At 31.8% G+C, this 13,356-nt stretch overlaps 1 non-coding gene across 1 annotated transcript; it reads right to left on the reverse strand.

The window, feature by feature from the left end:
• Positions 1-2,121: 2,121 nt before the first annotated feature.
• On the reverse strand, positions 2,122-2,201 carry TRNAL-AAG. Its single transcript has one exon. It is a non-coding gene; the product is annotated as a tRNA-Leu (tRNA).
• Between the last annotated feature and the right edge of the window lie 11,155 nt (positions 2,202-13,356).

A 13,356-nucleotide genomic window follows, 5' to 3' on the forward strand; every position in this document is an offset into this window, starting at 1 on the left:
AAGTATCCATTTTCAAAAAAAAGAACTTATTTTATGAACAACATACGCATCTTATAAACATAATTATTCAAATTTAAATTTTTTTAAAAAAATTATACTTCATTTTATATTAAAACCACCCAATAAATTCTTCGCTCTAAAACTTTAAGTTTAATTTCTATACATGACAAGAATTTTAGAAGCCTATATTGTTATTGAAATGAAAACGACTCATCATAAATGACTAATTGATACAAAAATTATTTGACCAGTCAGGAAAAGTCAATGGCAAACCAAATTAGAACATTAATGAGAAAGCAACAAAATTCCACCACACTCCCCTTAATTGCCTTTGATTTTTCCTTTGTTTTTTCTTGGTACATGGTAATATGAAATCAACCATCAAAATGTGCTCGAACCCTAAACCCTAAATTCTAAAATATATTCGAGTATTTTAGGTGTATTGAGTTGATCTTGAAAACAAAATCGAGTTGATTTAATCAAATAATTTTAGTTTTTTATTATTTAATACATCGAACATTATTACAAATTAATTTAAAACATTTGTAATATATAAATTCAGTAAACAATACTGCAAATATAACATAAAATATATAAAAATTATACGAATGGAAACTCTTACCAAATATTATGTATAATTTTTCGGAAGTCTTGCAACATTGCAAGTGCATAAAAAAGTTCAATTTTCTTTGCCGCTGTCCAAGAACATGTGTGTGGCGTGGTCGAAGACAACTAGAATGAACCCCACGTTTTAAAAATTAATATAAAATTGTATTATTATTTTAAATTATTAATTTATGATATTTAAGTATATCATTTTACCATTATTTAACTTAAAATCTAGAAACTTGGATAGAGATGGACATAGGAATTTATATTAGGGAGCAATCTTGAACACTTAAAATTTTAGTGGGACAAACTTGAACTTATAAAATTTTAGAAAGATAAAAATTTATTCTCCATAAAATATAAATTAAAAATCTAAAATATATAATAATTTTAAATTTTTAAAGGACGACTATTAACCACTTCTATCGATTTATCCCTGTTTAAGGGGCTGATATTACTTTAAACGTTATGTCATCCTTGACATTAATCTGAGATAAAATAAAAAAAATTGAGAATAAAAAGATGGTAATAAAAAATTAAGCATTAAAATGAATAAATTGATCATGTTTGAGAGTAAAAAACTCATTCTACCTTTGTATTTTATACAATAACTAATTATCTATGATCTTTAAACCTCAAAATTAGATACAATTATGTTCAAGTACCCTCTAATTCACTAACAATAAGAATTGTTAATAATTCAATTTCAATTTATTATTTTAAATTCGTTTTAAATGAGAACCTATCAAGTGACATCAATGAAAAAATTGAAGATTATTTTTCTTTAAAAATTTTAAGTTTGAGCAAGGACATATATAGAGCAGAGGCGAAACTAAGAATTTATTATAATAATATTAAAATATTTTTTATTTTTCATAAATAATTTTTTTAATTGAGGGGTGCCCGATGAATTTTTCTTTTTTATTTTTTTAAAAATTATATACTATTCAATATTAATTAATACTTAAAAAATAATTGGCGGCGACCAAGGTCTCCTTATGTTCCTCCCATGATATAGAGTGTGTATATATTATCAATAGATTAAGAAAATACTAAACAAATATTATCTTATAATCACACGATAAATAATATGTAAAATTAAAATTGGGTTCATACTTTCCACCCAACAAACAAATGAAAAGGTCTTTAATTGGAGTGTTAATTATTCTTATTTTAGTTGATATTTTATTTTCATTAAATATCAAAGGCCAATTTGTGTCCAACTAATCATTGTGGTAGCATTTAAATGATAATTGATTTCAGCTCACTTGGTAACATTCATCAAATCATTACCTAAGAGAAAATTCTAGAAAAAATTACAGCCATGAATTTTCGTAATTCCCCAATTTTTTGAGAAAGATTTGGAAGTGGGCCTATACTTGTTAAGGGTCTTAATAAAAATTTGTTGGACTTTACCAGACTATGGATTTTTTTTTATCATTTTGTTAAGGGTCTTAATAAAAATTCGACACTTGTTGGGGCATAATTGTGCAAATATCCCAATATCATAATTGTTGAGAGTGGGATTTGAACCCACGCCCTTCGGACCAGAACCTTAATCTGGCGCCTTAGATCAACTCGGCCATCTAAACTAGTTTGAAAATTTAAAGCTGCTTAACTACTTGAACATATCCGTATATCGCATTAGTATTAGCTTAGAAAACCTTTTTATGAGCTTTGACCCTAAAATACATAAGTTTTCTCGTCAGCTTGGACATGACAGCACATTCAAAGATGGATCAAAGGTAAGTTGGGATAATCGTATTCTTAAAATTTTAAATTTATCATATATTTTAAATTTAAAAAGTTGATCATCGGTAAAATAATTTCTTGATTTCGTTGCTGACCACATTGGTAAAGTTGGGTGTGATAAGCATATTCCCAGCCGTTGCTTAGTAAAGAGTTCAAAAGCAAAAGCATTTTTACTTGGTGGAACTGCGGGAGAAACCAATATTATATCACCATTTGTAAGTTCTTATTAGTAGCAATGATAGTAAAGTTGAAAATTTTGTGGTGACTTTGGCAGCTTTTGCTTTGGAAAAAGACCACACTTCTTCGTTCGGGAATGTATATATATATAAAATTACAGCAATCATTTCACTCTCTTTCTTATTTCATTTACGATACTTTAAATTAATTTACTTTTCTTATTGAATTTAATATAATTAACATTTTTAGTCACTATCCATTTTTTCACTAAACAATTTTATAAATGAGTTTTTATGTAGATGTAAAATAACTTCGTTTTAGTAAAAATTTTGTTTTCCTAAACCGACATCATTTTAATGCCATTAAATATTTAACGATTAAGTGACCAAAATGCTAATTGTGTTAAATTTAATGAGAAAATTGAATAAATTTCAAATACAGTAAGTAAAATAGGAGAGAAATAAAGTTTAGTGATGATTAGTATAATTTACCCATAAATATAATATCATCCATGCATATTAAATTTTCAGAAAAAGAGTTGGAGCTTCTGAATTGGAGACGTCTAAACCAAACGATCCATGACTCTATTTTATCAAAATATTTATAATTTCTCAATGATTATTTTAGAACTTCATAACGATATCGACATATAAAATTTATTCCATATCTCTGCGTGGCACCTAGTGAAAGTATCACACATTATTTTTTGTTTTGTATCATGTGATTACAAAGTTGTATTTTTTCTAAATATTCATAATCATTTGACAATGTATGATCAATCACCCTACTGCAGTCGTTGGTGTTCGAATCCGTAACCTCTAGAAATAATAATCATTCCTTTAACCACCGAAGTAATTTGGTTCGTCAATCACACAATTTTATTCTTCGGCAACAAAAGTTATCAATTTAAAAAAAATAAGTTTGGGGGTTGCCACTACGAAATATTGCTTACATGAAGATGCATTGACAACTTTTTCTTTACTGACCCAAAATTGATTAACTAATTAATTAAAGATTTGTTTTTTCATTGATGTAATAACTATTCACTAATCATCTTGGACAATTTTCGAAACATTTGTGATGTTTTAAAACATAAAATGTGATGATGGGCAACAGCTGTTACCATGTCCAAAAGGTTGCTTAACACTGTCAAAACCACTCTTACACTTGATATTTGGATAGTTATTCGACACCATTGCAGACCGAGACCAAAGGCGGTCTTACCCCTCTTCTCTTTCTGTCCTAATGTTGCTGCTGTTGCCACACATTTAAACAACCTCAAAATATAAAAATATTATTGCAATCCAAGACCATGTTGCTTCTCTAGCCTTTAGGCCCACATCTTTTGTAATATCATAGATATTTTAGTCTTTCATGTGATTTACAGTGCCTAAGCTTTCTTTGCATGTATTTATACAGTGTCCCAATTCCCAGCCCTTTCAAGCACTCTCTTTCTCTTTTTAGTCTCTATGTGTTTCTAAGTTTGTGAGCAAACCATGATCCAAAGCTTTCTTTATGGCGTTCTTCTTCTCTTCTGTGTATTTCTTATCTCCTCTTCCCATTTATCTGCTCGTTTAATACCAGACAAACGAGGTGACTGTGTTCCATCCCCGGTAATTATATTTAGTCTCGGTTAAATTCGGAATCGAATCAGATCAGATCTTTAAGCGATGATCAGTGAAGCTAAAATTCAATATCTTCTATGCAGAAAAGAAGAGATAGAGCTTACCCAAATCACAGATAGGGAAGACACTGAACTAATGAACGTAAGCTTAAACTTACCCTCTTTTTTCATCAACTAATATTTTGGCTAAATATTTGATGTTTTTTGTTTTACAAGCAACTATTTGGCGTAGAGGCTTGTGATGCTGGAGATGATGAATGCCTGAAGAGAAGAATGATATCAGAGGCTCACCTGGACTATATTTACACCCAGCACCATAAGCCTTGAGAGGCTCGTCCATGCATATTATTATAAAGATTTGAAGAACATATGTCTGGTGTTTTTTCTATGCATCATTAAGCTTTTCTTAACCTTGCATAGCCTGGGTTGTGGTTAAGGTCTATGATCATATGTATGTTAATCTGAGCTTAAATATGATGATTAATGTGAATGTTAAACCCTAATTAATGTAGCCTAAATGGTTTTATTTTGTATCTTTGTTCTCTCGAATCTTGGTGGCCAAAGGACAATGTTGAAAGGCAAAGCTTTAACTGTTAAGCAGTCCAAAATTAAATGGAGACAGTTGGGGGAATTTATGCTGTTCGAGAATATAGTGACATATTCCTGTTGTGCATTTATTCAGTTTCATCAGTTGAAAGTTCCAAATCTTAGGGACTAGGTTGGGCTGAAATTGCAGATTCCAGAGGTTACATTAACTAACATCTTTGGACTGTCTTAAATATCTACTTCAAAGTGTGTTATGGTGGTTGAAGGAAGAAGAATCAATGGCAGCCTCTTATACAAACCTTGGGGACAGACATTATTAGATTAAACAACTCTTTACGCTCTGTCTTAATAGCCCTATTACTGTTACATGACCCTTGATAGCCCAAAGATTTAAAGCAACTATAGGAATTATCCGAACTGATGCCTCATTTTTCATTATTGGGCCCTGAATTTTGTAATTTGGTGGTGGCTGGAATGCAGGTTGGATAGTCCGTCGGTGGGTGGCTTACGATTAAGCCCAATGAAACAACCCATTTATCAAATCATTCAATTCTATCCCAATAAATTCATAGTTCAAATCTTTAACCCATTACAAATCCGTTTACCCCAAGTCTCAAATCACAATGAATTTAAGACATCCTAGAACCTAATGATTTAGCTGTCGCAGCCCATGACCCCTCATTTCCCCCACATGATTATTCAGCCATCACTAAGCTTCCAGCAACCAAGTCACTCGTTCATGTGAGAAAGCCAAGCCACTATAATGGTCCCCCTGCTCAAGTGCTCCTTCCACAGAAGCAATCAAATGGTCCCTCTCTCGCTAGCATATGATCCAAACAGTTCCAGCATTCACATCTTATGGTCAGAATAGTCTAATCGAGTTCGAATCAACGAAATGCTCCAGATCAGTCATGCACAAAAAAACAAAATTGATGTAAAAAAAATTATTTTTTCAATGGACGATTGTAACGTATGGAGGGGTTTTAAAAAAGAGAAAATAATTTCAGTGGTCGAAAATGTCTTATAATATCCGATTTTAACCAATTTTTTTTTTATTTTCGAAAATGACCAACAAATTCGCAACGCGATCTCAAATTTGCAACGCGAACTCCAATTTCGCAACTCAACTTCCAAATTCGCAACGCGAATTTGTAAATCGCAACGTGAATCTGTAAATCGCAACGAGATTTCCAAATTCGCAACGCGATTTTCAAATTCGCAACACTGAATTTTAAATTCGCAACTCGATTTCTGAATTTGTAACGCGAATTTTGTTTTCGCAACTCGATTTTCTAATTCGCAATACAAATTTTAATTTCGCAACAGGTTTTAGTTTCGCAACACAAATGTTTTGGGTATATAACTACGCAGCAACATCAACTCATAACCTAAATCCCTAAATCGTAACTCATTCCATCTCCATCTATCACTCTTTCCAGCGACATCCGTTCCTATATCCAACGACATCCTTCCCCATCTCTAATTTTTTTTACATATTTTTATTTCTATATAATTTTTCAATGATTTCTCTCCCAAATTATTAACTATCAACTTAATAAAGATATGTTTTTCTCTAAGTTAGTGATGATATGTAGTTTATAGCTCGTTTGTTTAGTAAATTAATTTACAATTTATAGAATGAAATCATCTAATGTTGATCATGTTTGGATAGATTTGTGTTTTGGAGGGTCATGGGATAATGTTCATGGTGTTTTACAATATATGTCTTTACCCATGAATCTTCAACTAAAAATGTCATTAAAAAGTTAACTTATAAAACTCTAATGTTACGTGTTGCAAAGAAATTAAATTTAGAGCTTCTACGTGGATTTAGGCTATCTTATCATAGAAAATATAAAGTTTATTTGTTAACCGACAATAAAGTTTATTTATTAGCATATACATTCCAATAATATTAGGCCCTCAGAAATAGGTTGTCTGACCTCTTTGCCTAAAAAGCCGGCATGCAAAAGTGATAAATGGCATACTCGGACAACATCGAGGTCATCCATCCGAGTAAAACCATCTTTAACAAATAATCTTTTCAAGTCGTCGACGTGTAAACTCGGCTTCGCCTTTACCAGCTCAGGAAAAACCCGAGATAACCATGATGGGCGGGCGATATGACTAGTGTACCAACCTACATCATCGTGTCCGAAGTGTAGACAAGTGATTAAGCAAAACTCCTCCCGCCCAAAACAAGTATACGCGGAGGAAAATGAAACCATATCTCTTTATCACCACGTTGTATCCTCTCGGGTAGATCGTTAGTCATGGTCTGAAGAAACAAATGGGTCAACATAGCATCTCCACCCGAATGTTGTACTTTTAGCCATGGCCCGAAGCAAGTATCCTCAAACAATTTTCTTTGTACAGGTGTAAGCGTCGACGCAATTATAGTGGCTAGGCTTAATTTATTCCTTAAGGTCAATGAAGCCGAAAAAAATTTCTACAAAAACAATAAACATACCAAGTTAGATATACCAAAAACTACAAATTATACACTATAAACATACATGATATTAAACAGTGAAAAAAAAAGCCAAATATGTTTCAAACTTGTACGGTATTCACCCAAGTCATTATTCTATCATATTTCACAAAATGCATCAGATAACATTCCAGAAGTAAGCACTTATATAAACATTTAAAAGGACAACATATAGGTTTAGTGCAGGTTCAAGGACAACATAAAGAGTAATAGTTTATTCTTGAAACTTAAATTTGCAACACTGTGAAGTTAGTATTTGTCTTTGTTTTTTTTGTTAAAGTAATGCAATTCATTCAAGTTTCAATTTGCAGAAGAAGAATAGTTTCTGAAACTTAAAATCGCAACGCGAAATGAAAATCGCAATGCGAATTTGGAAAATCACAATGCGATTTACATATTCGCGTTGCGAATTTGGAAACTGAGTTACGAAATTGGAGTTCGCATTGCGATTTTCATTTTCTTGTTGCGAATTTAAGTTTCAAATAGTCTTCTACAAATTAAAACTTGAATGAATTGCATTACTTCAACCAAAAGACAAAACAAAGACAAATACTAACTTCACAGGGTTAAAGACTAAACAGTTTAGCAGTATTGGCAGCAACCGAATGAATTTACTAAGCAATCTAAGTGAAATGGTTAATCTATTATTGAAATTACCAGTAAATTTATCATCAATTTAAATATGAAAAATCTAATAATAATACAAAATTTTCAAAATAAAAATAATTAAAAAAACTAACCCTCGGTGGTTGATTTTCCATTTCTGACCGTGAATGGTTGTGAGGGTGGCTCTAAGAGATGGAGATAGACGGATTTCGTCGGAGATGGGGACAGATTTTGTCGGAGATGGGGACAGATGTCGCCATAGAGAGTGAGAGATGGAGATAGGATTGAGTTGTGATTTAGGGTTTTAGGTTATGATTTATGATTATATTGTTTACATTTGTATTGCGAAATTAATATTGTGTTTCGAATTCGAAAATAAAATTCACGTTGCAAAAATAAACGCGCTTTGCGAATTTAACTTTTATGTTGTGAATTTGACTTATGTGTTGCGAATTATAGATTCGCGTTTAATTCAGAAAATCACAACGCGAATTCAGAAAATCGCAATGCGATTTACATATCCGCGTTGCGAATTTTGAAACTGAGTTGCGAAATTGGAGTTCGCGTTGTGAATTCGAGATTTCGTTGCGAATTTGTTAGTCATTTTCGCAAATCTAAAAAATGTTGGTTAAAATCATATATTATAAGACATTTTCACTCACTGAAGTTATTTTCTCTATAAAAAAAACCCTCCCAAAATTTTGTAACTTGTAAGGGGGTTTACCTATTTTTTTCCGAAAAACTGAAAGCATTTTTAAAAAAAAACAAGAGCTCTCTCCATTCATTTTTTAGGAAACAATAAATAGATTTTTTGGAGTATTCCCATATTCAAAAGAAAAAAAAAATCGAATGCAAAAAAGAGCATACCAAACATTTTATGTTATTTGTTTTCATGGAACCAATCTTCCTTCATTTTCGAACTGAAACAAAAAAATGAAAAAAGGGATTATGGCTTTATTACCTGGTTCACACGAGACCTCATAGGGGCTTTGATCATTTAGGAAAGAGAAATAGTTATCATTTTTTAGGGTTACTATAGTCAGGAAGAGTACGAGATTATAAGTGATTTTAGAAATTTAGGGAGGAAATCGTGTAACGCCTTGATTCTCAAGTTAGAAGTTTTAGACTAACCCAAGAGAGAATTAAATAAATCCAATAAGCTTGTGAGAAACTCATGTACAATAATGAAATGATTTGGTTTGGGTTGAGGCCCAATTAGTGTTAAAAATGGTATTTTCTATTTGGAGTTAAACTAAGAAGGACAAAAACTGAAATTTAAACCCCTTTGGTTTCAAAATATGAAAATCTGTAATTAGGATAAAGTTACCCACGCAGAAACTCTCCTATATGTTTTCCCTTCATCTTTTGTCTTCTTCGCACCATTCAAACTTCTTCCATTCTCCTTCTTGTGGCCAAGAAAAAGTGTAGACTTGTAAATCTTCATTCTCATTCTGGATTAATGAAGGTAAGAAATAAAAGCATCACCTCTCAAGTTTCCAATAAAGCTCCTCTTTTTGAGTTTGGCTATGGGAAAGGTTTAGTGGAGGGCTTATGAGTTTGGGAACCCTATAAGGATTCTAGTTCATTTTAACGTTTAAAACCATCTCATTACCTCTCATAAATCTTTTAGATGAGTTATAACTCATTTCCATTGATTATTCTAGTGAAAGAAGTGAGTAAAAGTTCAATGGTGAAAGATAAAGAGAAACAAATGCTTTGGTGAGCTTGAGGTGGTTCCTACAACTCCTAGGTGTAAGGTGACACACTTCTAACCTTTTCCTTACTTCTTTTAGATCAGTATGTGTATTTTTGTTGCTTGTATGTGTGTATGATCCATTTTTGTGCACTTGGGGGTTCAAAGCATGAAAACGGGAATTTGTTGTTATTTTTGTGTAAAGTAATGACCTTTCGTGTCCCTTGAGTACTAAATAAGCTTTTAACACCATTTGGGGGGTCTTGGGGGTACTTTAGAAGTGATTTGAAAGGTTTTAGATGAGAGAAACAAAGTATTTTGGGCATAAGGTATCAGCATTGAAAGAATAGTACCAATATTGCTCGTTGTGAAAGGGTAAAATTCTAAGGGTTGTGAGGAAAGTATTGATACCCCATCAAGAAGTATCGATAATGCTCAGGAGGCATCGATACTTGGGACATGATATCAATATTTGGGGATTTGATCAAATTCCAATAGACTATTTTGGTATCGATACCTAGGGTAGAGTATCAATACTGAGACATTTTTAAAAAAATCGAAAGTAAAATTGGTATCAATACTCAGGGAAGTATATAACATCCTCAATACAAGGTTAGTGATTTAAGTGTAAGATTTTTTTAAAATTCAATGACCAAATTAAATAAATTGAAAAGTAAAGGAATTAATTGAATGATGTTGTGTAGGATTAATTAGCAAATGAAAGAAGAGTAAAAGGGTAAAAGGGTCACTGAACAAGTGGATGAATAAAAAATTAATTGGGTTATCTTATAACCCACGTGGGGCTTATGTAGGAAACAAATGTTTCCAAATTTATCTCATTTCTTCTTCCTTCTTTCTTCATCTTCTTCTTCTCCCAACCGTGAAGCACTCTAAGCTCAAGGTAAGTTTGATTTGTTTTGGTTAACCCTTCAAATTCAAGCATGGTTTTGATTCATGAAGCTTTAGGAAACATGATGGAAGGAAAAAGAGACTTAGAAACTCAAAGAGTTTGGAGTTATAGAAGATTAAAGAAAATGGATTTTTAGATGAAATTTTGATATGGATGAGTTTTTGAAGTTTGAATAAGATTGTTGACTTGTCATAGGTGTGAATAATAAGTTATAAGTTGGATAACATGAAAATTTTGGTATGATTATTAGTTTTAAGAATTTGAATGAAGTATTAGAGAAAATAAGGTGTGTAAATGATAGAAGTTAGTTAAAATGATTGTAGTTGAATTTAGTGGTATGAAAAGAGTTTTGTATGAGGAAATTCAGTGATGAGTTGATGAATTTTTTGGTGAAAAATTCCATAACGTAATAAGGGTATCGATACCCTAAGGAGGAAATCGATACCCCCTAAAGGAAAAGTTGAAGTTTGGTTTATTAAGTCGTTTAAGCTATTAATATCGAATTATAAGGTTTAGGCTTTTAATAATTGTCTCAAAAATTATGTTTATGTAGATATCGAGTCTAAAAGAGTTCCGGAACAAGTTACAAGTAAGATCGATCGAGGAAAAGGCAAAGAGATATAGGTGAGTGCATATGCATAGCATGAATATAGTATTATAATCAATTCTAGACTTGTGATAAGTCTAGATTCAATATTTTGATACATGATTACATATCATATTATGAAACATGATATGAATTCATACCATATGCATTATGTGACATGAATATGTAGGAAAAGTTATATGAGCTATGTGATAAAGGTATGGAAATGATATGTCTATGTGATAAAGGTATGAAAATAATATGTCTACGCGATATAAACTATGTGAAATGTGAAAGCCCAAGTTATGTAGATGAGAACTATAGGTATAGTTGGCATGCCAAGAGTAGAGGGTCTACGCGGTCTTTCGGGACAAATTCTACGTGGTCCTTCGAGACATATATGTATTATTTGGAACATGTATGAGGTCTTTTGATACACCTACTTGATCCTTGGTAAATGTATATGATTCTTAAGGAATTTCTATGTGGTCCTTATGGACAATCTTACATGGCACTACGGTGTATTTCTACGCGGTCCTTCGGGACAAATTCTACGTGGTACTTCAGTGTAAATCTATATAAGTTGTGGTGACATCATAGTGCAACCCCTCACAATACTCACATACCTCGGGTTCTCGGTATTGTATCATGGGCTATTGAATCTATTGAACTTATTAATATGAATTCATGATGGTTAATTTGAGGAGATTATTGGTAAGATACATTGTTATGCAGCTTACATGGATTATATATATATGATTTCATTATATTTTATCTTATTATGGCATCATCATTATATTTCATTGTTATTATTATTATGTCTCACTAAGTCTATGACTTAGCGTGTAAGTGATTTACACATAGGTACCAAGAAAAACAGAAATAGGAGTGGCAAGAACAACAACACTGCTAGAAGATCAGATCAGAAGTAACTAATAAAGTATGTATTTTGATTGTATATAGTATGTTGGCATGTAAGAAATGTTTAAGTACTAACGCTCTGATCAACTTTTCTAATGTTTTAAACATAATTATGTAAATGTAAACGTATACTAATGAATGGTTAAGTTTTTACGAGTTTCATGTACGTTTTACGAAAGTTATTGTAGCAGTAATGTAGCAGGGTATCGGTTCCCTGTAGCAGGGGAATCGGTTCCCCTCAAGAATTCTGGAAATTTTAACATTTGGTACTGTAGCAGGGCAATGTTCACGGTATTGTTCATTACTGTTCACGGTATTGTTCATACTGTATTTTACTGTTCATAAATACGTTTTTGCCTCAAAATTTTATAACAAACATTATTTAATAGTATATTATAGCATTTTCTTAAAATAAGTTCAAATATTCTGTTATTTGGTAAGAATTTTGTTTTAAAAAGTTAATGTGATATCTCAGACTCGTATTCGGGTTGGGGGTATTACAAAGTATCGATACCATAGGAGATGAAGTACTGATATCCCAGGGGGAGTATCAATACCCTCGCGAATTTTTGGACTATAAGGTTAACTTGAATTGGAAGAATGAAAAAAAAGTCTTGGGTTGAGGAAAACCTTACAAAAAGCTTACAAGTGAAAACCTTAATAATTGTGTGCTAACATAAGATCTTTATGAGGTAAGATTCTATAAGACTTATGTCTTGTTTTATGCTCAAGAAACAATGAGGACACCTGATTTACTTATGTACGACGTGGTATAATTGAGTAAAGGAGTATCCGTGTAATATCCCAAAAATTTGACTAATGACTAAAATGTAAGTTTTTAAAACTTTGTGGTCAATTTCAAAAAATTGAAAAGTTCAAGGGCTTAATTGGAATATCTTTGTGTATGATTAAATAGAAAAGAAGTAAGGATGGAAGGGTATAATGGTCATTTGATAAGAAATGAATTAAAAATTTATTTGGGTGTCTATATATCCATGTGGAGAATAAGGAGGAAAAAGAGAAAGAAATATCTGGAGACTTTGGTTCAGCTCTTTTCTTCTTCTTCTCTTCCCGTGACTTCATTGGTAAGGTAAGTTGATCTCAAGTTAATGTTTCTTTTCATTTTTAAGTTGGTTTTGATTCTTGAGATGATAGGAAAGCTTAAGGAAGTTTAAAGAGAAGTAAAAACTAAAAGATTTGCAAGTTGTGGAAGATTGAATATAAGAGGTTTTTAAGTGAATTGTTGAGATAGAGTTTGTAAATGAATTTAGAAGTCATATTTGACTTGTCATCAATCAGAATAAGAGATTTAAGAGGCTAGAGATGATTAATAACAAAGTTGAATATTTGGTAAGATTTTTAGTTTCAAGTGTTCTAATGAGATATTGGATGTTTAGATGTGTTGGGATTTTCGGAAGCTCGAATCGACAACCGAAATGGT

This window comes from Hibiscus syriacus, unplaced genomic scaffold (genome assembly GCF_006381635.1).
Source record: "Hibiscus syriacus cultivar Baekdansim isolate YM2019G1 unplaced genomic scaffold, ASM638163v2 tig00111387_pilon, whole genome shotgun sequence".
In the NCBI taxonomy this organism is placed as follows: Eukaryota; Viridiplantae; Streptophyta; class Magnoliopsida; order Malvales; family Malvaceae; genus Hibiscus; species Hibiscus syriacus.